This window comes from Sinocyclocheilus anshuiensis, unplaced genomic scaffold (genome assembly GCF_001515605.1).
Source record: "Sinocyclocheilus anshuiensis isolate Anshui unplaced genomic scaffold, SAMN03320099.WGS_v1.1 scaffold1403, whole genome shotgun sequence".
Taxonomy (NCBI): Eukaryota; Metazoa; Chordata; class Actinopteri; order Cypriniformes; family Cyprinidae; genus Sinocyclocheilus; species Sinocyclocheilus anshuiensis.
In genome coordinates, this window is record NW_015538003.1 from 354223 (window position 1) to 380861 (window position 26639).

Genomic DNA, 26639 nt, shown 5'->3' on the forward strand with positions numbered 1-26639 from the left:
TAACCCTTTGAAATGGATCATGGTGCAAAGCCGGCATTCACAAGAAACGATTCAGATGTTGTTTTATATTTATTTATACTGATTTATTTGTATAGTTTTTTTAGTTATTTAGGACCTCAAAAGTCCTGCAGTGTGAAATGTGTTTTGACTGGAAATAACATCGGCAACAACCTACAGCCAATGAAAAAGCAAGATACAGGGCAAGGGAAAGACGACTGAAAATCGTGCACTGTGAACCCAGAACCCTTATTGTACATTTATGTGGAGCAGGATTATGGACCAATGAGATTTCACTGTGGCCGGAGCTCATTAGTATTACAAAAATAGAAACCAGGTGACCAATAGATGATTTTGTTGCTTGTCACAGTTAAGGATAAACTTGGTCTTTTTTTTTTTAATTTTGTCGCTTGGTCACAGCATAATATTAAATAGTCTGGATGTGACTTTGTGTCATACTATGTGCACAAATGACGCACTAATGCAGCCTAATCCCAAACAAACATAGTATTTCACAGCAAATCTTTGCAGAAAAGTCCAATTTCACACATGGACTGCGCCAGCACTGCCTGCAGGCCTCTGTCTCGCAGACTAGAGGAGAACCAGAGAAAATGTGCGAGTGTGTGTGTTTGGCTAATGGCAGGCATATGTTGTCTTGACTGTGTGTATGGTACATGTGACCTGATGACAGAAAACATGGAAGGGTGTGTGCTGTCATATCAGGAGCATTAACTTGTGTTGAACAGATATGAGTGTACAAAGGCAACTGCACTCAACTGAAGGGGTCGGCCTCCCCCGTCAATTTCAATGTATTCCATTACAGCACGAATGGTTCCTGTCAACACGTGCATACACACTGCAACAAGAACAAGCTGTCTGAGCCTGAGCAGATATTGATGGCGCTTTCACAGACTGGCGCACAGACGCACCATGCGATTCTGTGGAGGAGCCAGCGGCCTCTCAGTGCTGGCTAGAGTGCAGTCAAGTCTGAAACCAGAATGAAGTGACACTTTTTTCCTGATGGAAAAATGTACAGAGGGCTTAAGCAGTCTTATGTCATCCATTTCTCGTGCTTTCACGCTCTATTTTTGGCTCTAACCACCCCAAGGCCCACAAGCTCTGTGCAACATACACTTATGTGTATTTATACAGAGGCAAGAACACCAATAAAATTATTTATATATGAATGTGTTTGTGAGAATAGTTTAAAGAGAGAGAATAGAATAGTTTAAGCAGGCATTTTTATTTTATTTTATTTTATTTTAAAAGGAATATTTTTCCCAGAAATATTTTTCATTTTATAATTTAATATATATTTGTTAAATTGTAAAAGCAATAATTCGCCCTGAAAGGATTTTTGTTTTAAGATTTATTTTTGCTGTTTTTGCCTTTATTCTGACAAGACAGTAATAATAACAGGAAGTGAAGTGGGAGAGAGGGGGTAAGATCAGGAAAGGTCCACAAGCTGGGATTCAAACTCGGGACGCTCATAGCACAATGACGCTATATGTTGATGTGCTACCCACAAGGCTATTGGCACTGACCTGAAATTTTTTTTTACAGTTTACACTTTTTACAAAAATTATTTAATTTAATTTAATGATTATAATTTTTTTATTGTAATTAATTTTATTTTATTTTATTTTAAAAGGAATATTTTCCCCAGAAATGTTTTTATTTAATAATTTATTATTTGTTTTATTGTAAAAGCAATACTTTGCCCAGAAAAGAAAATTAAAAAACTTTAAAAACTAATTTGATTTGATTTGATTTGATTTGATTTGATTTAATTTAATTAAATTTATTGTAAAGGGTATTTGCCTAGAAATAAAAATTTTAATTTTATTTTATTATAAAATGAATATTTCACCTAGAAAACATTTCTTTTTATTTAGAATTCCTTTTTTCCCAAACCGAGTGATCAGGTCCCAGACATGACTGATATATTGAAACCTGTAAAACACCGACTTCACTATTTAAGATATTCATAAATCTGCCAAATAATACTTTGCTTTAAATCTATTAATGTCAATTGTAAGGTTCAGGATTAGGTGTGTAGTAAATTTTGTCTGTAAAAAAGTCATCACTAAAAAGCGTCAAAGGTCTATGTGTTTGTGTATGAGGTGCATGCTGGCTTAGGCCGCCCTCTCAGACAAAGCCCAGCTCTCTTTCAGATCATCAGAATACATCATGTCAGCTCTTTCCCTCTCCTCCACACCCATCACTACACAGAGCGAGGGAGCGGGTAGCTTGGCAGAGGAGAGTGTGAATTAGAAGCAGATGAAGACAGGGAGTCACAGCCAATGTTTCAGCAGGAACAAGAGCATTTTTACTCTCTCAGAGACCCGCATCCCAGAACACATCCACTACGCACGCACATACAGAAATAGATACACACACACACACACACAAACACACACACACACACACACATAGACAGACAGTGCTTCCGTTTCTGCAGCTGGCTGGATCCTTATCTTACCCTGTGCATGACACAGAGAGAGAGGAAAATGGAAAGAGGGATAAGACCAACATAGACAGACAGACAGACGACAGGATGAACTCAAGGAAAAGAGACAGAGAGAGCCAAGGGATGGAGCCAGGCAGACAGACCTACACACACACACACACACACACACACACACACAAACAGAGCTCCTCTTTGACTATGTGCTGGTCTTAATTAGAAACTTCTCTGGCTCTTTCTCCCTCTCTATCCCCTTTTCTTTCTTAGTGTCTCTCTCTCTCTCTCTCTCTCTCGTACTTTCTCTCTTGGCCATGCCCAAGTCTCCAAACCAAAGAGACGCTTATTACTTTACAAGAATGTTCCACAGGTGAGGGCAAGGCCAATTTGTAAATGAGCCACTGGGCAAGTTGCAAAGCGAAACATGCCAAACTGCAGCAATCACAGTTATATTTGCATTCATTTATGTCTCGTTTCATTTGAGTCTTCATTAGCCTGTCACAACATTATTTATTTGTATATGTATGTGTGTTTTTGTGTATTTTTAAATAATTTAATCATTCAGTGCTGCATGATGCAATGTCATATTCAGGGTTTAGTTACTGTTATGGCTCCTCATTGGGCTTTAGATAAAGTTAGTAAAGTGCTGTTAGGGGAGCAGATTGTATGAATTTATGGTAGTGACAGATATTCATATTCTGTCATTTACTGACCTTCATGTCGTTCCAAACCGTACTACTTTCTTTTTCTTCATTTGAATACAAAAGAAGTGCCATTTTCCATATAGTGAAAGCATGCAATGTCCAACAACATGAGGATGAGTAAATGTGACATACACTACCATCCAAAACTTTGGGGTTGGTAAGATTGTTCTTTTTTTAACTTTTAATGTAAATCAATACTTTTAGCAAGAATGCATTAAATTGATCAAAAATGACAGTAAAACTGTCAAAAAAACAGGGTTACAAAAAAATCTGTTTCAAATAAATTATGTTCTATTCTGTTTCCATTCATCGTAGAATCCTGAACAAAAATGTATCAGTTTCCACAAAATGTTTCCAGTTTCTTGAGCACCAAATCAGCATATTAGAATGATTTCTGAAGGATCATGTGGCACTGATGACTGGAGTAATGTCTGCTGAAAATTCGGCTTTGCCATCACAGGAATAAATTACTTCATATTATATATTCAAATAGAAAACAGTTATTTTAAATTCTGATCATATTTCACAATATTACTGTTTTTACTGTATTTTGGATCACATAAATCCAGCCTTGGTGAGCATAAGAGACTGACCCAAACGTTTTAACATTTTGGCATGTTACAATTTATATTTTGTATGAACTGTTCTTTTTAATGCAGAAGTGTTAGGTGTGGTGGACCTGTAAACTGCCCAACATTTCGTGCATGTCTGTAATTCTAGTTGAACTTTATAGGTGTTTTCCAGCATAATTAACAGCTTTCATATCATTCATATGATGTGTTTAGTTCTGGCCAGTCCAACAGCTCAGAGCTGATTTTATTTCTCTTGTATATTTACAGCTGTAGTTGTTTTCCCTGAATGTTTTATTGTTGTGTTGTGTGTTTGTAGTTGTGTGTGTATGTTTTTATGGTGGTTTGTGTACACGTGTGTGTCTGTTTGTTTGCCTCCCAGTAGTAGCGTGCATTTGGCAACCTTAAGTCTTTTGGTGAAATTACAACAGCATTTGGTTTACTTCATTCCGTATCTGTTTGTGTGTGTTTCATTTGTGGCTCTGTGCTTTGAAAAACAAACATTTTATTATTTCATTAGAGCCTTTAATAATGTGAAGCATTAGGAAAAACAGAGATCTGGGATTGGTTTCCTAGTATTGACTAAAAATAAGGGTTGTTTTTTTTTTACTTGAGTACATGATAGGTCAACAACCAATCACAAGCAATCCTGTCTTCCAGCTTCTGCCAGCAACCAATTACAAAGCGATCTCTGGCCCAGCTAACTAAATCCTTGGAAATCAAAAACTCGTTTTTTTGCAACATACACACTGGTTGTGTCATGTGTTTTTTATCAATTAATATTATTAATTGATAATCATTTGTGCTAGACAGAGCATACAGAAACACTGCACACACCTGTCCTCACACACTTTCGTGGGATAGAATTTAATAGCAAAAAATGGTTAAAAATGGTTTATTTCATGAGAAACCTTCAAAAAAGTACAGAGCGTCGCTGATCTTGACAGAACAGCAGGGAAGAGGGAAAGTTTTGCACCATATTTTAACCAATGAAACCAAAGAATCCATGGCAACACACACATACACACTCACAACTATATTCTGGAAACTAGAGGCTTCATTAAAATCATGACTTTTTATTAAAATGATGATTTGAACATTTTCAAATAGCTGTGTATAGTTGGTATAATAAAATAGTTGGTATAATAAAACTCACTTTTTGTAAATTATAGTATAATACACAGAAAAAAAAACATTCAATATGAAAAATCTTTTAAAATGTACACTCTAAAAAATGCTGGGTTAAATACAACCCAGTGCTGGGTAAAATAGGGACAAACCCAGCAATTGGGCTGTTTTGACCCAGCGGTTGGGTTACTACCCAGAAGGTTGGGTTAAACATTTAACCCAACCGCTGGGTCAAAACAGCCCAATTGCTGGGTTTGTCCCTATTTTACCCAGCACTGGGTTGTATTTAACCCAGCATTTTTAGAGTGTACTAGTGCGGAAATTTCATGCAGAAAAAAAAATCTTTCTTAATGCACTTTCGCAAATACAAATCTTGCCTAAAATAAGTATTTCTAACATTTTCTGGCAAAATAATGATTGGTGTTTATTTTGTGTTGCCGCTATACGTTGCTATGTGGTTGCTTGTTAGCTGGTTCAAAGTCAAAAGAGTTCACCTCCATCTCTCTGTGATATAATGAACCCTAAATATGGCTTGGGTCCCTCCATCAGAGTAAGTGTAATGGATTTTTCCATTCCTTTAATTGTCTGTCAGGCAAAATCGTCAATCCGATTGCTTAGAAAAGTAATAGCACACCTTTCTTCAACAAACCACATAATTTGAGGTATCATTCATGTCTGTAGCACAAACCCGAGCAGTTTAATACTCAAGCTTCGGGATTTATCCAAAATCCAAACCTTAAGTAATACTAATGATGATTGTCTTAGCAAGCTCCACTATTTATAAGTGTGATCCGACTTTTAAACAGCCGTTTAAAACTGCCACAGATTGATTCATCCCTGTGGGAAATAGTGCCATTAATGCGTATCAGTCCTGTTAATAAAGTTTGATTTTTGAAGTTTGTGATGAAGCAGGTGAGGAAGAGGGTGATTTTGTGGTAGCGCTAAACGTTACTTCTGCTGGAGCAGCTGTGAGCAGTAAATCCAGCGGTGCCGCCAGACTGATCTCAGCTGATTTAATTCAACGAGTCGTCCCTTTTCCTGCTCTGGACAACACTGACTCCCATCACATTAGGGCCGTACTGAGGCCTCATGGGAACGCATACAAAGGAGCTCTTTTATTGGACTCTCAACTACTGTTCTCTCACACTCTCTTTCTTTACCTCTCTGATTTTGTTCATAAATTTAAATGGGGCCGCTCTGTTTGAGAGCAGAGAATTTGGGTAAACCTAGTTTAAAGTCTCCTGTTTCTGTAATAGATGGTGCTGATTAAGTCTTTAGGGGACCAGGCTGACTCTTTTGCAGCTGTGGGAGGTGTATAAGAGGCAAATGTGTGTAAGAGGATATTATGAAGCAAATTATGGATGCAAGGCATTGTGGGGCACAGGCAAGGATGTAGCAACCATATTAAACTGAGGGAATAGAAATCAGAAATTTCCTTATGTTTCATGCAATAATGATATTTTAGCAGCTTTGTTTTGCTTTGCTGTGGTGCCATGAAAAGTACTGACAGAAAAGCCATCTACTGTAATTAATATTCATGAGCAAGATTATGAGATTGATAAAATGTCCTGGTTAATAATATGAGCCTGGGGCAAATAACAAACCTGTTTTTCAGTAGTTTATTGTAGTGCAGTTTTAAATGCTATATCTGACACACACACACACACACACACACACACACACACACACGCACTGCCTCAGATTGGCCGTTCTGTGACCCTAGTTATCGGTTGTTCAGATCTCTCTGTGGGACTCAAGATACTGTCTGGTTTGGCAATGCCCCAGGTCATTTAACCTTTCCTCACCCAATCTTTCTGTATCTTTGTCACTCTCATGTTTAAACGCACTGGCTTTCATTCATCCATTAACAATATGTATAGAGGTAATCATGCATAAAATCTGTGTGTGAAAATTTTCACACAGAACTAATGATACATCAATAATAAAATTGAGAATCAACTCAAACACAAATCACAAACACAAAAAAGTTTGTTGTTATATACACAACTGTTGAAATGAAAACTTAATACTTTGATTAAGCATAGATGCATTAAATTGATTGAAGTGAAAGACATTTTTACAAGATTTCAAAATATTTCTGTTTCAAATAAATGCTTTTCTTTTGAACTTTCTATAGTTCTATACTTTCCATAAAAATATTCAGCAACACAACTGCTTTCAACATTCATGATAATAATGAAACATTATTATCACAACATTATGATAATAAGAAATGTCTTTCTGAAGGATCATGTGACACTGAAGACTGGAGTAATGGCTGATGAAAATTCAGCTTTGTCAACACAGGAATAAATACAATTTTAAAATATATTAAAATAAAATAAAAGTAAAATTGGGAAATATTATTATAATTTAAAATAACTCAAATAAATGCAGCCTTAGTGAGCAAAAGAGAAAAACTTTACCGACCTTTTGTATGGGTACTGTGTGTGTTTGTATATTTATATAATTGTGTGTTTAAAGGGGTCATATGATGCAATTTCAAGTTTTCCTTTCTCTTTGGAGTGTTACACATAGAGGACCTACAATAATAGTATAAATAATGTGTTTTTTGAACATTAAAGCATGTCAACATATTCTGTTACACCAAATACACAAAATAATGATCTTTAAAATAACATCATATGACCCCTTTAAGGTTATAGCTTAATCTGGGATTGAATAATCTCTGAATAAACATTCAATTGCATGCTCATGGTGGTACAACTACCAAGAATTTATCTTTAGCACCATGCAGAAATACATATGTGTATGTACCTGTTCTGAATTTCGCAGAAGAACCGAATTTTGCAGACACAAGCAAAAACACTTGAATACAATTATTAATGAATGAGACCCATATAAATGGTGAATATCAATGACTTTGACAGTGTCAAAGCCTCAACCTCTGAGTGTCTGTATCAGTGTATATATCTGACAAAAAGCTCAGTTTTGCCGAACCTCAGGACCCAATCTCTTCTCATGAACCTTTTAGTTTTCCAAATTAATATTATAATTAAAATAAATATTGGACTCAGACAGTTAAAGTCTTGGTTCCTGGATGTGTTCGGTCTTTTCCATCAAAATGTTTGACAGACGTCTCACAATAAATCTGTATCTGTCAGAGGTACTTAAGTTACGAGGAATGTGTTTTTGTTTATGTGTTTGAGAAGAGAGCGATAGCAGCTCCCATCTTTCATTCGGGCCACTGCTCTTGTTTCATTTAGTAACAGATGCTCCGGGTGAGTGATTGTGGTTTTGGTATCTTTTGTCGTGTGTGTGTGTTGCACTGTGCCTCCTAGACACAAACCACATTTTATCGCTGTGTGCGCATACGTCGGTCGGTGCCTTTATACATAATAGGAATGGTAGGACGAAGAAGAACTATTTCAGCAAAAATAAGCACTCAGTTCTCCGCAAACACAGACACACTCATACTCTTGGCTGTGTGAGGAAATGCTTCATTTTCAAGGCCTTTCCACATAGATTACAGGCAGGGAATTGTTCGCCCCATAAACAGTGTGCAACCAGAATCCCTGAGTAGGGAAGATGAGCTCTTTGGGTTATTTCAGGTCACACCAGACCCAAACACTGCTGACGCCTACAGGGGATATTATAGGCGTCAATTAGACAGACACAACACACACATAATTAAGTCCGGTTTGTGGGCAGTCTGACAGGGCCCATGAGTCAAAGCACAGCTTCAAAGGAGGCCTTGAACACCATTTTCAGAGAACATTTAAACATTACATCTATCCATTTAAACAAACTCAAAACAGCTTTACCCAGTGTGGTAACAGAACCCACACATATAGAACACAGAACTGGATCAAACGGTTGGGATATACAGTAAACAGTAAAGCTTAGCTGAGATATGGTGCTGGTTTGGTTGATGGGTTTGGGCTAGGGTGATTTAAGGTGGTGTGAATATATACTGTATGTATATATATATATATATATATATATATTTCTGTCATGACAACTTTTTAGGAGAGTTTAGCATGGTAATGTATATGACAATGTTAATGTGTCTGGTCTTGGCAGAATAGACCTGCTATGCTGCTGCTGCGGCGGAAGAGCAAATGCTTTGACTTGCTACTGTCAATACATCCAATAACAGACATGCTGCTGTGAGCATGTAAGAAATACTGCTGCTGCACATATAACATGTAATAACCCCATATATAACACACATGAAATCGCCTTGTAGCAGATCTATACAGGTGGAGCTGGGGAAGGTGGAGGGTTTCTGAAGTGCGCTGCAACTGCTACAGCAAGCACTAGCTGAGTATTTGAATATTGAACAGCAAGCTCACTGGCTGCTGATACAAAAAGAAATAAATCCATGTGAATAATGATGTCACAAAGCAAGGCCAGACACAACAGGTAAGTGCAAATCAGGATGGTTTATTGACTGGGTAAGGGGATGACTGGAATAGGTGAGTTAAAGGCAGGTGAGTGTCAACACAGTGAATGGTTCCAGGGTAACATATTTTTCTTAAATATATACATGCACATGTTTGTATTTATATATACATAATAAATATACACAGTAAACACATATGTAAAAAAACGTTATTTTGGATGCGATTAATCGTTTGACAGCACTACTTTGGATATATATATATATATATATATATATATATATATAAATAGCAGATTTTATCAACAAAACAGACAGGAAAAAAAGTTTGTCATATTTTACCTGGTAATACAGGCCTTTGTATTACTGTCATAATCATGTCATCTTTCTATTTAAAATATTCTTTGGCAATTCATAAAAATTACCAGTGGACATGTTATCTAAGTGGTAATTTACTCATTTAACCAAACATGCATTGAACATGTGTTTGATTCCACAGTGCTGCTATTCTTGGGAATGTGTTTTTGCAGTTCACTGGACTGGATTCATCTATTATTGTTGCTTTCATAAAGCAAGGTAAATTTAGGAGTGGTAAGAAAGTGTAATGCATTACTCAGTCTTCGTGACACCTGCAACCCAACAGTGTTAGTATTTCTCTTTTTTTCATCAGTAGAACGAGCAATCAATCAATATAGCTGGCATTATACATGTGCAACTGAGCCGTTTCATTCACTGTCAGACTAAAGGAGCACATTGTTAGCATTGTTTCCTTCAGCAGTATAGCACATTTTATGAAAATATATATTGCTATAAAATACACACATTAATGATATGTAAAGCATCCACCATTGATTAGATTCAACTATTTTATTGATTTGTTTTAGTATTGAAGGACTTAAAAGTTATTTTACTCTCAACTCATCCTCCATTTGGATCATTTTATTTTCCTTGAGCTCAACGCACTGCATTCTGGGACTGCTTTTTCTTGAAGAGTACACACCATGCTGCCTAAATTTGGTCAAAGAAAATATTTTAGAAGGCAACATAGTTAGTCTGCTTGCCTTTTGCAACAGCCTTCGTATCAGAAGCATCAAGTCACATTGTTACATTTATCACTTGGACAGCTTAGAGTTTACTGGGTATCCAAATACTTGTGACAAGGTTCACACTTCAGGACACGATAAGACACTAATCGCAGAACAAGACAGAGTACCTAAAACACAAAAGTAACATAAAAGTATATATGACACAAGTAAATTATAAATTTGTAATAAGTGGATATTATAGCAGAAAGTAATGTGCTTGCAGAGCAACAATGGCCTATGATGTCTGGAAATGCTGTCTAGTTAGGCAGCTTACTTGGTTTTGGTTTTGGTCAGGACTGATGATTCTTTCTCCGACCAGAGCAGGGACCGGGACACATGGTTATCATTGAAGGGGATTGTGGATTCCTTTCATCTGGGGGTGACTGTCTGTTTCCTAAACCTTGCTCTGACCTCCCTACCTTTATCTCTCCCCGTCTCTCTCTCTTCCTTTCTCTTGCCATTTTCACCCGCTCTCATCTGCTTCTCATCCGTGAGTGAAAGTGAATCGGGGGGTTTGGAATCAGAGCATGTGTAATGTATGTCAGTGCTGGACTCAAAACCGTTTTCCCATGTAGAAGTGAAGGTTATCTATTCCCACAATACGATACAGCTCGAAGTATCTACTGCGGATAATGAGCCAATAGATACACGCGGATCACCAGTCCAAACAGTGGTTTGTCAGTGTAAATGTGTGGGCTGCTTGCCTTTGTGGAAAAAACAAAACAAATGGAGATTTGACAGGGCAGCCTGCCATTTCAAAACACACATATACAGACATACTGTAAGGCTGTCAGTGCCTGTTAGGCTTGGCATCCTGATTAGCAGGCGGTTTGGATCCACTTTCAGAAGACCTTTTCCCCTCAACTCCTCTCCCATACACAGACAGAGAGTGAGAGAGGAGGATTATGGGAAAGTCTGAAAAGCTCAGTCACACTGAAAGGGAGAATATAATACATTATAATACAAATCTTCTCATACCCTTATTTCACAAAGCACCTCTTTGATGCATTTGATATATATATATTATAAACATTAAATTCAACAAAGCAACAAATTCACTTAGTAGTACACATTGTCTATTATCTTTTATGTACTTATTTATTTATTTACTTACTTGTTTATTTATATGTTTGATATTGGTTAATTGTGCATGATCATTTCCCCTATTTTTCATCATCTAACACTAACTTAAATGTAATATTTAAAACACTAATGTTTAAATCTATTTTTTAATCTCATACAGTTTACATTTTTAAATATATTATTTAAACTCAAAATTTAAATATTTATTTTTAATACTTTATAATGCAATGTTTGATGCATAAACTCACATGTAGCATTTAAAATGATTTTAAATTGTTAAAAAATATATATTTACCCAAATTACTATAGAATTTTAATGTTGGCTGTTTATCAGTTATTAGCCGTATAACATGGAAATAATTATTGACTTACTGTATCAGCAAGACATTTAATATCAGGGCATCCCTGCTTTTATTTTCATTCTTTGAAACAAGATCCTAAGGGACTGGAGCTAATAATCCGTATTTATTTGTGTTTAGGAGTTATGAGACTTAAAACTAAACCAAAAGATCCCTGTGAATCATAGTAACATCAGCCTTAAAACTGACCCAGATCACACACAGCCAATAATGACAGAGCCTCAATGCAGACAGAATCAAATGTACCACATTAAATGTGTTATTACCAGGGCCGGATTTACCTCTTTTCGTGACATAGGCTAAACAAATTTTTGGGCCCCCCTTCCCTATTAATATGTTAGGCCTTATACTATCACCTAAGCAAACAGAAATATTTCTTAATCAGTGCAAACCGTTACAGTGTTTTCTATCGCAATAAGCACTTGCGTTCAGTCAATAAAAATCGAATGTAGTTCTTAATTTGTTTGAGAACTGAGAAAGACCATTCCATTAATAGGCGCGCGACGTGGCCACATAATAACCACTTCGGGAGTGCATTATTTCTCTAATAATTTTAACGGCCTGGAGTCACAACCACACACCAAGACTGTTCAGATGATTTGTTTCAAGACATTTGACATGTTTCCGTCCTGAAATCTCGTGTGTTGAACTAATTTTTTACGCACCTCATCCCAAACCTTCCATTGCAAATTCCAAATTGTCATTTTAGAGCTAATAATGTAGGCTTGAGCCATTGATATGCAGACTAATGCAGTTATTAATGCAGTCTAATGCGGTTATTAGAGAGAGAGAGAGAGAAAGAGAGAGAGCGAAAGAGAGAGAGGGAGAGAGACAGATTAAGCACGTGTGAATACGCGCGTCTGTGCGTCTCTCAGCAGCGTTCAGCAGAAGCGTCTACTAATAGCAAATCTTTAAGTTAAACTGCTTCAAGAACCTCGCAACTGAGAAATGTCAACTAATAGCGAATCTTTAAGTTAAACTGCTTCAAGAACTGAGAAATGTCCAGTAGCTTGCAGCTGCGAAACTATTTTATTGATAAATTTGCGGGGCAGCGCTGACAAGTAGTTTCTGTTCGCGTCTTCGCGTGTGTGCGCGAGTACGTTTCTGTACTGTGTATGCGTCTGTGAGAGAGACTGGGAGAAAGAAAGCGTGATTTCCGTAGCCTACATAAAAAAGGTGGAAGACATGGAAATAGTTTGTCATTTTTTACCCTATTGTTTGTTATATTTATTTGCTCAATGTCTTCTGGGGTTTTGGTTCTTTTACTGTTGTAGATAGCCCATAGTATAACAAAAATATTATATATCTCTTCATTGTGGTTGGGCTCCCCTGGACGAGTGTACATAGGCACGTGCCTAGAATGCCTATGCGTAAATCCGGCCCTGGTTATTACCACAATAAACAAAAAGGCAGGAGCGTTTTCTTTGGATGCAAAGTGTCCTACAGAGACCAGTCCACTAAAGGTGCTTTTTCTCTCTTGCTCTAACTATCTCTCTTTGCCGTTCCCCATCAGAGCAAAACCATTAGCTCCTACTTTTCCTCTATGGATAATGTGTTTCAAATGACTCCTTGCATCTCTTTCATGCCTCTTTGTCTCTCTCCTGAGGGGCAGGGTTCCTCTTGAAGGGCTCGTTTGGAGAGGGATGTTTCCTTCTGAGTTTGGCCTGGACCTGTGGCAGGTTCGAGAGGGGCCCCTGCAGGCCTGTATTTTACAGGTTGATGGATGGCTGTTTCACCGTGGACAGCTCTAAGGGTGGGGGGAAATGTCTCTGCTCTGTAACGCCGTAACGGGGCTCGTTCACCCCCGAGACGGATGGCACTCCAAACCAAATGTGAGCGGCAGGGGGCCATGTGGCTTAGTAAGTTAACAAGCTCCTGTGTGCTTTTCTCACAGTATACGGAGCACTGTCACACTTGACCTCTACACAGTGGGGTCACGGCTCCTGAAGAACACAAGGTGGGAGGGGGTCCGCATTTGGCTGGTAAAGGCATTATGGAAGAGAATGCACACACAAGCACAGAAACCCCCTGGTAGATAGAACTCTTTTTAAAACTTTCTTATATTTTAACCCCTTTCTTAGTTAGTTGTGCCTACTGAACAGCGAAATGCTGTGCCTTAACAAATACAATTAAGCAACGCCATGGGTCATGGGTTTGATTCCCAGGGAATGCATGAATTGATAAAGTGTATATCTTGAATATAAGTTTGCTTATATTATGCAATGCATACATGTAGATTTAAACTTGATTAGAAAAGAATACTTTGTAACCTTGTAAGAATACCTCATAAAATGGCCACAACATCAATATAAAAAGGCATGTATGTTCAATAATTTTTTTTATTTCTTTGATTGTAATAATTACAAGAATAAAGTTTTCCACCAAGTAATATCATCCATTAGCTTAACTATAGGCTGTTGACAAGATGATACATTAATATGGCATTCACCTGATGTACGATCACAAGTGTTCGTTTGGTTAATTTACATCCACGTGACTCATTCAGTCAGATTTTAGAGCTGGAACCTATCCATTTTATTAGAAAATATTCTAAGATATCATAGCACCAGTGATATGCTGTCACTGCCTTTTCTAACAGTGCATAGTACCTTAAAGGGATAGTTCAACCAAAATGCTGTCATTGTTTACTCATCCTCATATCACTCCAAGCCTGTATGGCATTCTTACTTCTGTGGAACACAAAAGATATTTTGAAGAATGCTACTACTAAACGACGACTAAACAGTTTTAATTCCCATTGATTTCCATTGTATAGACAAAACATATAATGGAAGTCAATGGGAACCGAAACTGTTAATCAGCATTCTTCAAAATATTTTTCTTTGTGTTCAGCAGAGGAAAGAAAGGCATACAGGTTTGGAATGACATGAGGGTGAGTAAAGATGACAGAATTTTGGGTGAACTATCCCTTTAAGGTATTAATTTCACACATTGACACATTTTGTTTGTCTTGTGGCTATACTTTTGAAATAGTGTATTTTTAACATTTATCATGAGTGCGTTACTTAAAAGTGATGTTTAGAATCTAAGAGACGAGTCCAAATTATTTTCTGTTATAGACAGATGCTGTTCATAGAGCTTTACTTATTTTGAACTTAGAACATTGCTTTAACTTCTTTCCAAAGTGTATTCGGTCTTATACTGTATCTTCTCTGTAGTGAACTGTTTCACCCTCCTCTGACCTGTTTTTAGGAATTTGTTGGGGAATTTACAGCTGAAGCTACAGGTTGTGGCTGTTCACAGACCAGCTGACACCGAGAGCATCTTAAGCACACATATATACAAACACAGTAAACATTTGTGTGTGCCGAGTGGTATAACTGCCTTTCAAAGTTATAGAAACACTGAGGTCATCTCTGGGCTGGAGTCAAAGGTGCTGAAATATGTCAATCTTGCACTGAAAAGCCATAAAATCCATAATTGCTTCAGCTGGTGGGCCAAACTTGGCGCTATAATCACACTCCCTGGAATCACAACAATGTCCTAATACATCTCCACACCCGTGTTTTAAACTCTCAGCTAATTCTTCTCTGCATTATTCCAGCAAAAACACATTATACCATTAATTGAAGCACTCCAAGATGTTTTTTGAGCCTTTCAAGTCATTTTTGGCATGTACAAAAATGTATTTTTGGCTTTACATGTAGTTCTAACCGAATCCAGCCAGCATAAATGGTGGTAATATTCAGAATTAGTGGACACCAAGGAAAGCTGACGTGTTCAGCTCAGTCAGGGATGGCTGGAAAGACCCGTCCACGGCCTGTCGACACTCTCTTCCCATCTCCAATTCGCCACCATGCTAAATACCACTGCTGTTAGCAGGCATTAAAAAGCCATTCACACCGCAGCCATGTGCTTGAGTTGGCCGCCATAATAGCTGAGCTACGTCTGGAAGGTGTCCGTTATGCACACAGTCTTTCTCTCGCACATCTATTTTCTCCATCTCTCTTAGCTTTTGGCACGCCAACAGCGATCTGTCTCTCTGGAACGGTGCTTGGAGCGCCATTGCTGCTCAGACATGGCAGATAAAGTCCCTCATGCATCTTTTTTTTTTTTTTTTTTGCTTTAAACTGAGAAATAGCTGTTATGGCTGTTACCTGTGAGAGCCGGAACAGAGAAGCGTGATTTATGCACTTGAAAACGAAAGGATTTGCTAATGCATGTCGATCGAATATCACGGCTAGTCACAGAAAAGTGCTCTCTGGCACGGATGAGTGCCTGAAGCCATATTTTTCATATTAGAGGTTCTGTAAAGTTGCCTTGTGGTGCACATATCCGCTGGCACCCTGCTCGAGGGACGACCGAGCCTCGCCGGAGCTGTTCTCGTACTGTGATGCCCATCTGACCATCATCATAATCGAATACACTGTACATGGGTCCTGTGAATGATCCAGTGTTGCAATAGGGGCTGAATTGGGGGCTTTTTGGAAAGTCAGGGAGGGTTAAGAGCTTGATGGGTGGGATAGAGATGCTGTAGTGCAAGTCTCTTTTTCTTGCTCTCTCTCTCTACCTCCTCCCTTGGGCAGGTGGTCTGGCCGAAAACTGACAGGGGCATCAGAAACCAATTACCCAGACTGCTTACACAGGCTTTTCACTGCCAAGCCAAACTATGCTATCTGAATAGGCCTGCATGTTCACTCCCACCCAAACCCCCGCCTTTCTCTTGCTTTCTCTGTGTCCAGCTCGCAGCAAAAAGAATGTGAGATGGTACCATATTATATCCCAGTTCCCATTCTTTGTTTTTCCTCATTTTCATTCATTGCTAATGTTGCCTCAAATGCCCATTTACAAGTTATAAACACAATTAAACTGTATTTATAAAATGATGGTGAATTAAGGAGCTTTTTACATTTTATTTTATTTTAATCGGCAATTTTTTTAAATAGTTTTAGTTAAGAATAACAACACTGGTTTGTTCAGCTCTGGTTTCGCCACAGAGCACATCAGGCCCCCCCTCCCCTCCAAAAAAAAAAAAACTTTCAGACGTGTGCCCTCTCCTACTTTGAACCTGAAAACCTGAGATTTCTCTCGCTTGTTCTCTCTCTTCCTGTCTTTCTGTCTGGAGGGTGTAATTTCAGATGCCCATCATCATCTCCCATGGTAACCGTTTCCTGAAGAACCTGAGCTGGAATCGTTAAGCAAATTTGATTTCTCAACTCATTTGCCTTCTATAAACGTTGCCATGTGTTTGATATTACATATAAGCTGTTCCAGTGGGAGTGCAGAGGGAAAGCTGAGAAAGAAGAGAGGTGGAGAACAGGAATCGGAACATTAAATGGCAGGTGAAATTGAGCGAGATCTGAGGCGGAGGAAAAACAGAGAAGATGAGAGGAACGATACGCCAAAACATCTCTTTTCTTGGCCACAAATAAGGAAAAAGGCAAAAGTTCTCTTCTTTCAATCAGTCTGTTTTTACATACGTAAAACAAGAACATCCGAATGTTGAAAGTTCAACCAGCAGACAACCGAGGTAGCAGACAAACACCATGTCCCAACTTAAACAATGCAACACTGAGTGGCCACTCTCTGTAGGGTGAATCAACAGTATATGGTTTCTGGAAAACAAAAAAAAAAGATTATAAAAACAGGGAGGTAGAAGTATTTAACTCAAGGCCAGCCTGAAGGTTGGACAGTTTTGTGCACTGTAAGGAATGTAAGCAAAGGAAATTTATCAACCAAAGACAGAACTAAAAACTTTCAGCCATGACATTTGGGATAGTTCACCCAAAAATTAAAATTCTGGTATCATTTATTTACCCTCATGTCATTCTAAACATATCACTTTCATACGAAACTTTTAGCAGTATGTCAAAACGACTTTTTGTCCACACAGTGAAATTGAAAAGGGACCAGGAGTGCCAAACTAATAAAAATAAATCCTTCATTAAAAACTAATATATATATATATATATATTTATTTTTTTTATTATTTATTTATTTATTTATTTATTTTTACTTTTAAATGAATCAATGTCCAAAAATGTAATTTTAATGTTATTTGTTTCTCTTTTTTTATTGTCCCCTTTCATTATGTATTTCAGTGCCAGCATTTATTGACATTTTTAATAAAATACAGTATTTATTATGCTCACTGTCATTGTAGGGAAAAGAGACGCTTGTACATTCTGCTTGATAACCACGTCTATGTTCCACGCAGAGAGACAGTCAATCTTATGGGTTTGAAATGACACTATAGGGTGAGTAAATGAAGACAGAATTTTCTTTTTTTTTGGTAAACTATCATTTTTATGCTTTGTAAAGAGCATTATGAGCACTGAATGAAGGCTGTGAAGAGATGGGTTAAGAATATTTAAGAATAAAAGAGTGGGGATAAAACAAGACTGGGTGATGAACTGTTAGTAATGGATACGTGTCAGCATCTCCCCCATGATGTCACTGGCACTAAACCAGTATTAGCGCAGTGCAGAAACCTAATCGTGTGCTAATCTGGACCTATCTGCTGTCATCTTAGACGGACTGGGAAAAAAAGCCCTCCAAATGCCATAAACAAGTGCTGTAGATGTACTTGGTTCCACATGTAGCCATATAATCCACTCTCTAACAGCCACAAACTATTTTACATCCCTCATTTATTGATGAAGTGGGACTGAATTTGTCTGATCTCATTCTGATCTCATTAAAAAAAATGGATGAAGGGATGTACAATCTTTCCCATGATGCCTTTCTCAAGAGCAGAATGGCGATAACTGTGTAACTGAGTATGAGACCTTGTTAATATCACTGAAGCCTGTCTTTATCCCTCAGGTGCTGATGATCAGGGGTTGTTCGGACTCCGAGACCACAGAGGTTACGTTGACAAAGTGACGGGAAACCGGTTTTGAAGGGAAGAGGTTGACAGGGAATCAGAGGATTTATGTGCATGCCTGTAAAACTTTATGAGAGAAGCTGCATTTCAAGCGATCCAGCGGGCGTTTTTCACATCAGTCCTAACGCGGCGGGGGCGAGCTATGAAAACTTTGTCTGAGGCGGAGGTAGAAATGATAAAAGAAGAAGAGAGCTGTGTTTTAGCCAGTGGATAGCAGCATCTGTTCAAACAATAGCAGTCTGGCTGAAGCTTTATAGTGCAAAACTGTCCATTAGGATCGTGAATGTTGTGATTAGGGCAATGATTCTTACTCTGCATGCACGTGCCTGCTTGTCCAGGGGTCACAAAAGTAGCCATATTCCCATCTTTACTCGACTCATGGGCTTTGTGTGGACATGTGCGGGCAGGACCCAGAGGAGTGTTTAGGGAGAGTATGGATCGTATTAGAGCAGAGGTCACCGAGAGGCTGTCCATGTGTGCTATGGACCTGATAAGATGCAGAAAAAGACCCCTGGATCCACTGTAACCTAGAATGGAAGGTTTCTGGATTATCATGAAACAGTGTTTGCAATACATTTAACTTCTTTCATTTTACAGATTTCTGAGACTGAGTATTCAGTGTTGAATAATGTAAAGTGAGACTTGATTTTATCCAATAAGGTTTGATTGAAAGAGGTTGAAATGTGTTAAAGGGATAGTGCACCCAAAAATGAAAATTCTGTTATTAATTACTTACCCTCATGTCGTTCCAAACACCTAAAAACTTAGTTAATCTTCAGAACACAAATTAAGATATTTTTGATTAAATCTGAGAGCTTTCTGACCCTGCATAGACAGCAACACAACTGAACAATGTCCTTATACCTTTCCGGGCCTTGAACGTGGTAGTTGCATTGCTGTCTATTCAGGGTAAGAAAGCTCTCAGATTTCATCAAAAATATCTTAATTTGTGTTCTAAAGATAAACGAAGGTCTTAAGGTGTTTGGAACGACATAAGGGTGAGTAATTAATGACAGAATTTTCATTTTTGGGTGAACTATCCCTTTAAGACAAAAATATTTTTGGCACATTGCTTCCCCTGCCCATGTAGTATTAGTTAAATTAATAAGATAAATATAGACATATACTGTATAGACTTACATACATGCATACATACACATACATACATATGTGCACACACACACACTATTATTTAAAAGTTTGGGGAAGGGTAGTTAAGATGTTTTTTTCTTCTTATGCCAGTCAGCAAGGTTTATTAAAAATTCAGTAAAAAGAGTTATATTGTGAAATATTATGACAATTTAATTAAATTCAGTTTTAATATATTTTAAAATTTGATTTATTTCTGTGTTGGCAATGCTGAATTTTCAGCAGCCATTGCTCCAGTTTTCAGTGTCACAGGATCTTTTCTTAATATGCTGATTTTGTGCTAATTTCTTATTACATTAATCACAATTTTCCTTTCTGAATACAAATATTAATTTCTTAAAGAAAAAACAACTTACTGGCCCCAAACCTTTGATATATATAATATTCACTTTCTTATTTAAAGGCACTGTCTTACAATTATGCACTCTTAAAGGTGATGAAGTTGACCACACAAGTAGTTCGAGTGTGCACATGACAAATATATTTCAGTCTCATTTCAATCTCTGTTCTGTGTTCCATTAACAAAAGCAATGCTGGAAAGTCTCCTCATATTTCTGAAAGGGTGCCATGTTTGTGGTCAGTTGCCGCAGAATCTTTCCTATGAAGAGGGAACACTCTGAAAACCTCTTTATCTGTTGACTGTCTGAAGAGTGTTTGTAGTGTGTTATCTGATGTAACTCTGTTACACCCATTGCTTGTATTTGTGTGTGTGTTTTTTTTTATACTGTATTTAGACCTTGTTCTCGCTGATAGGTAAGACAGCCGGTGGGCGACCTCTCGCGTGATGTGAGGCCATTAAAGCAAAGATGAAATGACTGTTCCATTCTCAAAGAAGGAATGCAGTGTAGAAGATGAAGAGAAAGGAACAGAAAGCTGGATCTTGGCGCTGGGATCACAGCTGTGTGGAATAGCACTCTGTCTTGTGCATTCCCAGCTGCTGGGAGCTCATAGCTCTGCTGCTCGAGCACGATCTATCCCCAATGTGCAGAATTCATTAGGGCTGGAATACTGTAGCACAACAGACTTAACGAGACAGACCATTCATTCAGTCAGTGAGATGTTTCATGAATCACTAACAATAGGAAGCACCAGGGTCCACTCACTGTTAACAGCAACCTGCATGCACAAAATCAGCCTCAATTTCTGTATGATAAGACATTTATATGATGCTTTAAATGAAAGTTTGGGAGGAGCATGTTCATTTAACCCTTTTCAAGCAAAGCCTAAGTGTACTGTATATAAATTAGGATTGGGTTAGTTGAGTAATGAGATTTAGATTAACTCACTATACTCGTCTTTTTTCTTGAATATTTTAGAGACAATTCTTTAAAGGAGAAGGTTTTTAGCACTTAGACAGTAAGCTATATTTTAGCGAGATAAAGGTCTAATACCAACTGTCAGCAAGGCGCTAAAGCTCTACATTCATCCCTGTTAAAGCACTGCCACTACAGCAATCAAAGCACCACCTTTGTTAATATAATATGTAATATGTCATATATAAAATATATATAAAATATTTAAAAGTTAGGTCAGTCAGATATTTTTCTTAATACTTTTATTCATCAAGCATGAATTATATTGATGAAAATAGACAGTAAAACATTTATAATGCTTCAAAAGATTCCTATTTCAAATAAATGCTTTTCTTTTTAACTTTCTATTGATCAGAGGTTCCTAAAAATGTATCACGTTTCCACAAAAATATTAAGAGGCACAACTGTTTTCAACATTAATAATAAGAAATGTTTCTTAAGCACCAAATCAGCATATTATAATGATTTCTGAAGCATCACGTGACTGAAGACACAAGTACTCTCTGCTGAAAATTCAGCTTTGCCATCACAGGAATATATTACATTTAAAAACATATTAAAATAGAAAATGGTTATTTTAAATGGCAATAACATTTTATAATATTACTGTTTTTACTGTGTCTTTATTCAAATAAATGCAGTTGTTGGTGAGCATAAGTGAGACTTGCAGACACATCTTTTGCTGTTGAGTCAGAATTCATTACACATATTAACCGTATCTACTTCTATTTTAAACTTGACAGCAAGCCGCAGAAACAGGATGTTTGTGGGGCACAAACCTCAGTGTGTACTGCATGGATAATTTCCTCTGTGTGCGAGGAAGGCCACACCCTCAGCACAGACAGAGAGTTGGTCCTGCAGAGCACTGCTTCCTCGCTGTGTGTGTGCCACGCTCTGGGTAAGATGGCACTTTGATGTAGCTAAATACCTCCCATTTGATGAACAGTCACGGTATCCATGGCTTGGCTTTTCCACTTCAGTGAGTTCCAGAGCAAGCCTCCTTTTCAGGCCAATACATAATTGTCTAAGTGGTTCTGGACAGCAGGGGGCAATTTAGTCATTAGAAAGGCCAATTAAGTAATTAGGCCAGCAGTTTGACTGCCGTGTGTGTGTTCATGGGCCCCGCAGATCGCCTGATTTGGCTCCGGTGCCACTTTTACGCACATTTGCTCTTGATATCATTGAAGGCTTAAGTCCCCTAGTGGACATCCTCCAAATGGAAATTGCATTTCTTTAACAGCATGATGGGTACATGAGAAAATGAAGTTGTGGATATACAAACTGAGGTCATTCCTGAGTCAGAAGCATTTATGAAATAGAGAGTGCCAGAATCTTGGGTAATATTTAAAGACATGCTTAAAACATCATCCAATCAGCCACGTGAAAACACCAAGCTCCAATACCATCTTGAAACAATGAGGAAAGAATTTGATGATAACATCTTTGCTTCCACCAGACTGAAGCTCATGTGTTCTCATTCCCTTATAATTCAAACTCTCCAGTCATTCTAATTCCATTGCATGCTGACACTCATATTCCATTCTGCAGGTAGAGTGTCACAGAGGTGTGCAAAAAGCCTCCACAAAGAGGACGAGAGAGAAAAAAACTGGAGACAGAGAGAGGTAAGGAGAATATTTTGGGCTAGGAGGTTATCCAGCAGGAGCACAGAGGTGGCTGCTTTTTCCATCACGCTGTTGCTCATGCCAGCAGATCATAGCGCCCAGTTCTTACACATGAGACCTGGAATGTAAATATTTAAATGCGGCAAAAGTCAGATTCTCCTTAATTCTATCATTTAAATATGCATTATTTATCTGAGGTCCATCAGATGGTTACAGCATGGAGTGCTTAGTAAATATTTGTAGCTGAATACTGATGATGAACTGTTACAGATACAGTAACTGTGAACATAAGCCAGTTGAGACATTTGCCAAATGTATGATGGAAATTTTCCACACTTTTTCCATCATGGTATCATTCCTAATAACATTTCTAATTAAACAATAAGCATACAAGGAAAAGTAAATGGCTGTGATTCTGTCGTTTGCTTGTGATGTTCTGTAAGTTGCTACAGTAGTTTGAAAGAAGTATTTTATGCTATGCAAGGCTGTGGCATAAAATGCAGAAATATTATCACAACTTATAAGAACTGTTCTATTTTAATATAGGAATAAATGTAATTTATTCCTACGATGACAAAACTGAGTTTTCAGCATCATTTCTCCAGGCTTCAGTGCCACATGATTCTTCAGAAATCATTGTTATATTCTTATTTGGTTCTCAAGAAATATTTCTTATTATTTAAAAAATTAGCTGCTTTTATATTTTAATATTTTGGTTGAAACCGTGATAGATTTTTTTTTCCAGGATTTTATGAATGGACAGTTCAAAATAATTAATTTCTTTGAAATTAAAATCTTTTATAACATTGTAAATGTCTTCACTGTCACTTTTGATCAATTTAATATGTCCTTGCTTAGTAAAAGTATTATAAGAAATCTTACAGACATCAAACTTACGAACAAGAAGTTGTTAACAAATAATATAAAGTAACTGGCATTTCATTCACAATATGGCTGGGTTATACAGTATGGTTTATTTTCTCTCTGCCAACAAAAAGACTGTAGTTAATACAGTTTGAATTATCTGTAGCAAACACAGAGAAGCGGAGTGATACAAACAAATTAGTGGACTGGAACTAATTGCTGTATAACAATATGACGAAGAGCTCATGACAACTACACAGTGAGTGTACAAATATTTCTGCTGTATTTGACCTATATATTTCTGTTAATCCCATTTTAACAGACTCTATCCCTCTAAGGTCCATCAACACTTCAGCACTTCTTCACAGCTGAAAACAGATGTGGCTTCTGCTAAAGTGTGAGTTCCAGCAACTTTATTCCGTTAGTCTGAGTTTGAGTTTGCAGTGGGATTTTCACTCCTTACACAGAGCCTAAAATAGCCTTGTGACTTTTCTGCTTTGCTAGCCAGTATCACACAGAGACTATAGTATCCATGAGGTGGTCTAGGCCGCGACCTTTGACCTCAGCCCAGAGGAGGGTGGCGTATATATGCTCTTGTACATTTTTTGTCTCCTCCCCCAATGTTCAAATGCTAGTTACAGTGGGACCCCAAGATGAATAAATAAGCACATGCTTGCGTACCCTGCTTTAGCATAGGCATGAGGCATTCAGTTCACTGATGCATCATGGGAACTTTTCTCACAAAACCAGAGATAAACAACTTGCCCTTCATCCCTATAGACACCTGGTACTGCTATCGCTTGGTGCATTCTGCACGCTTTAAGCTTTAAGCAAGTGTGTGTTGCTTCCTATCATACCCAGCTGTCCATGTTCATCCACGTTTGCAGAGATGGAGATCAACCATGCGCTCCATGTGGCCTTTGAAACTCACCACTCCTGCTTCAAGGAGAAAGCCAAACCCTCCCCAATGCTCCTCAACTTCCCCCTGCACTCCATCCGAGAGCCAGACGTGGATCTGTGCCAGGCCAGGCAAACTGCTCTATCCTCCAGGCATCGCACCCCATTATCCTCAGAGGAACCACATCAGCATTGAGATGGGGACCTGTTTTTCTGTAGCACCTTTTGAGCTCAAAGCACTTCCTGAGCTCTTGGCGAACAGAGAGGAAGAGGTCAGGCTAACTGCTTTAACCCAAGGTGAAGGCCAGGGCGGCTGACACAAATCCTGGTGTGGAGATGCCAGCGACAACTGATGACTCACGCCACGAAAGCCCGAGAATGAGAGCGCTGCAAGTTTGAGGATATCGTAGGCAGTTACTTTTATTGGGAACGATTAATACGCCGGCTAGCGGCATTTGGAAGCGTTCCCAACTCTGATCTCCCACAATCCCGCGGCTCATGTTTCAGATTAAGCCTCGCAGCGACACCACAGCCTACACATCATCCAACCCCTTCCTTCTTGCCTCCACGCATGATCTTGCCGTCTGACCTCACTCCTGCTTGAGCGTTCCAGGAGAGCACAGCGCTTACATTATCCCTCAGATTCTAATACAGCATAATCATTTGCCTGTCATTTTAATTTCATGCTCTTTACTTCTTCTGGGACTATTTTTGGGCGGAAAGCTGTAGGAAATTCAGATGTTCAAAAGCTTGCTGATTAGCCCTGTGATTAAAATGGATCGCTGGCTGAGCCTTCGCCAGAATCTAAAGCAGAGACTTCTAGAATCATTAAGAGTACTTTGTAACAGTTCATATTGCAGTGCCTAACTCCATCTGTTCTGCCCATTCTGGTGACATTTAGCATATGAACGCAATGCAGAGAAAAATAAACTCATACTCAAAGAAATATTTGATGCAATAAATATCCAAACTGTAATTCTATCTAAAACCCATTCTGTCTGAAAGTATTATTTTGCTGCTACATTAAAAAAAGAGATATTTTGACTTTGTCAGCCTGGGAATGAGAGTGGTATTTTGACCTCTCCCAGATTAAAGATGAGAGAGCTGTCACCCTGCGCTGGGTCCACATTTCCCACGATTCCTTACAGGGGTGCGCTGGCTGGCAGGCCCTGCAGGCATGTTCTTTTTTGACAGCATAGTTAGGAGGTGCTGATGAAAGTGGAGAGGCTACGTTGCCCCTGTACCCTCTCAAATTAGCACAGGAGCCCTGTTGCCTGTCACACAGGGGCCCCGGCTCACAGATTCAGTTGCAGTGTGAGCATTCATGTCTGTGTTGCTGCCACCGATGCAGGTTTTGTGGTGGTAAGAAGTGTATTGTGGTTGTGTTGAGGCCTTATGAGACCGCAGTTAGCGCAAAACAATATTTTGGAATTTTTGAACAATATTTTTTAAATGTGTATTATATATATATGTGTGTGTGTGTGTGTGTATACTAATTATTTGATAAGACTGTCAAAAGTTGTGACATTTTTACAGAAAATAACCATTTTTATTTCCAAGATGATATTTTCTGAATTAAACATGCAGTATTCTGAGGTCATGTGATAAAAATGTAGCATACTACAGTTTGAAACACTTATAATGGAATGAAGCATGCTGTTTTGCTCACTAAACTATTTGAGTTTTAGATTCTGATTTAAATCAGAATAATGTTGATCTTTGACTTCAAACCTCACATTGTCTCTGCTTCCTTAATGCTTGTACATATATATTTTTTGTGTGTGTGTGTGTGTGTGTGTGTGTGTGTATATATATATATATATATATAGTTTTTATAGTTTAGACTTATTTAAAAAACTGATATATACTTTAAAATTACCTTTGTATTTATAATATAATTCTGATAATTATATCTAATTCATTTCATAGTGTGTGTGTGTGTGTGTGTATATATAAATAAAATGTAATAGAATTTAATCATTTAACCTACTGATGACTACAAAAACTAAATTATATAATTTAACATTTTAAAAACCATATAAAATAAGGTTTACATATTTTTTTAAATCACACACACACACACACACACACACACACGTGTGTAATAAATTTCATATATAGTTTTTGAAATGTATTACTTCATATATATATATATATATATAAAGTTATTCATTTTTAAAACATATATATGAAAT

The 26639-nt window shown here is 37.9% G+C and overlaps 1 protein-coding gene across 1 annotated transcript in view; it reads right to left on the reverse strand.

Moving 5' to 3' along the window:
- The window catches only part of trabd2b (TraB domain containing 2B), a 62687-nt gene that overhangs the window by 31661 nt on the left and 4387 nt on the right, over positions 1-26639 (reverse strand). The window lies entirely within an intron of this gene.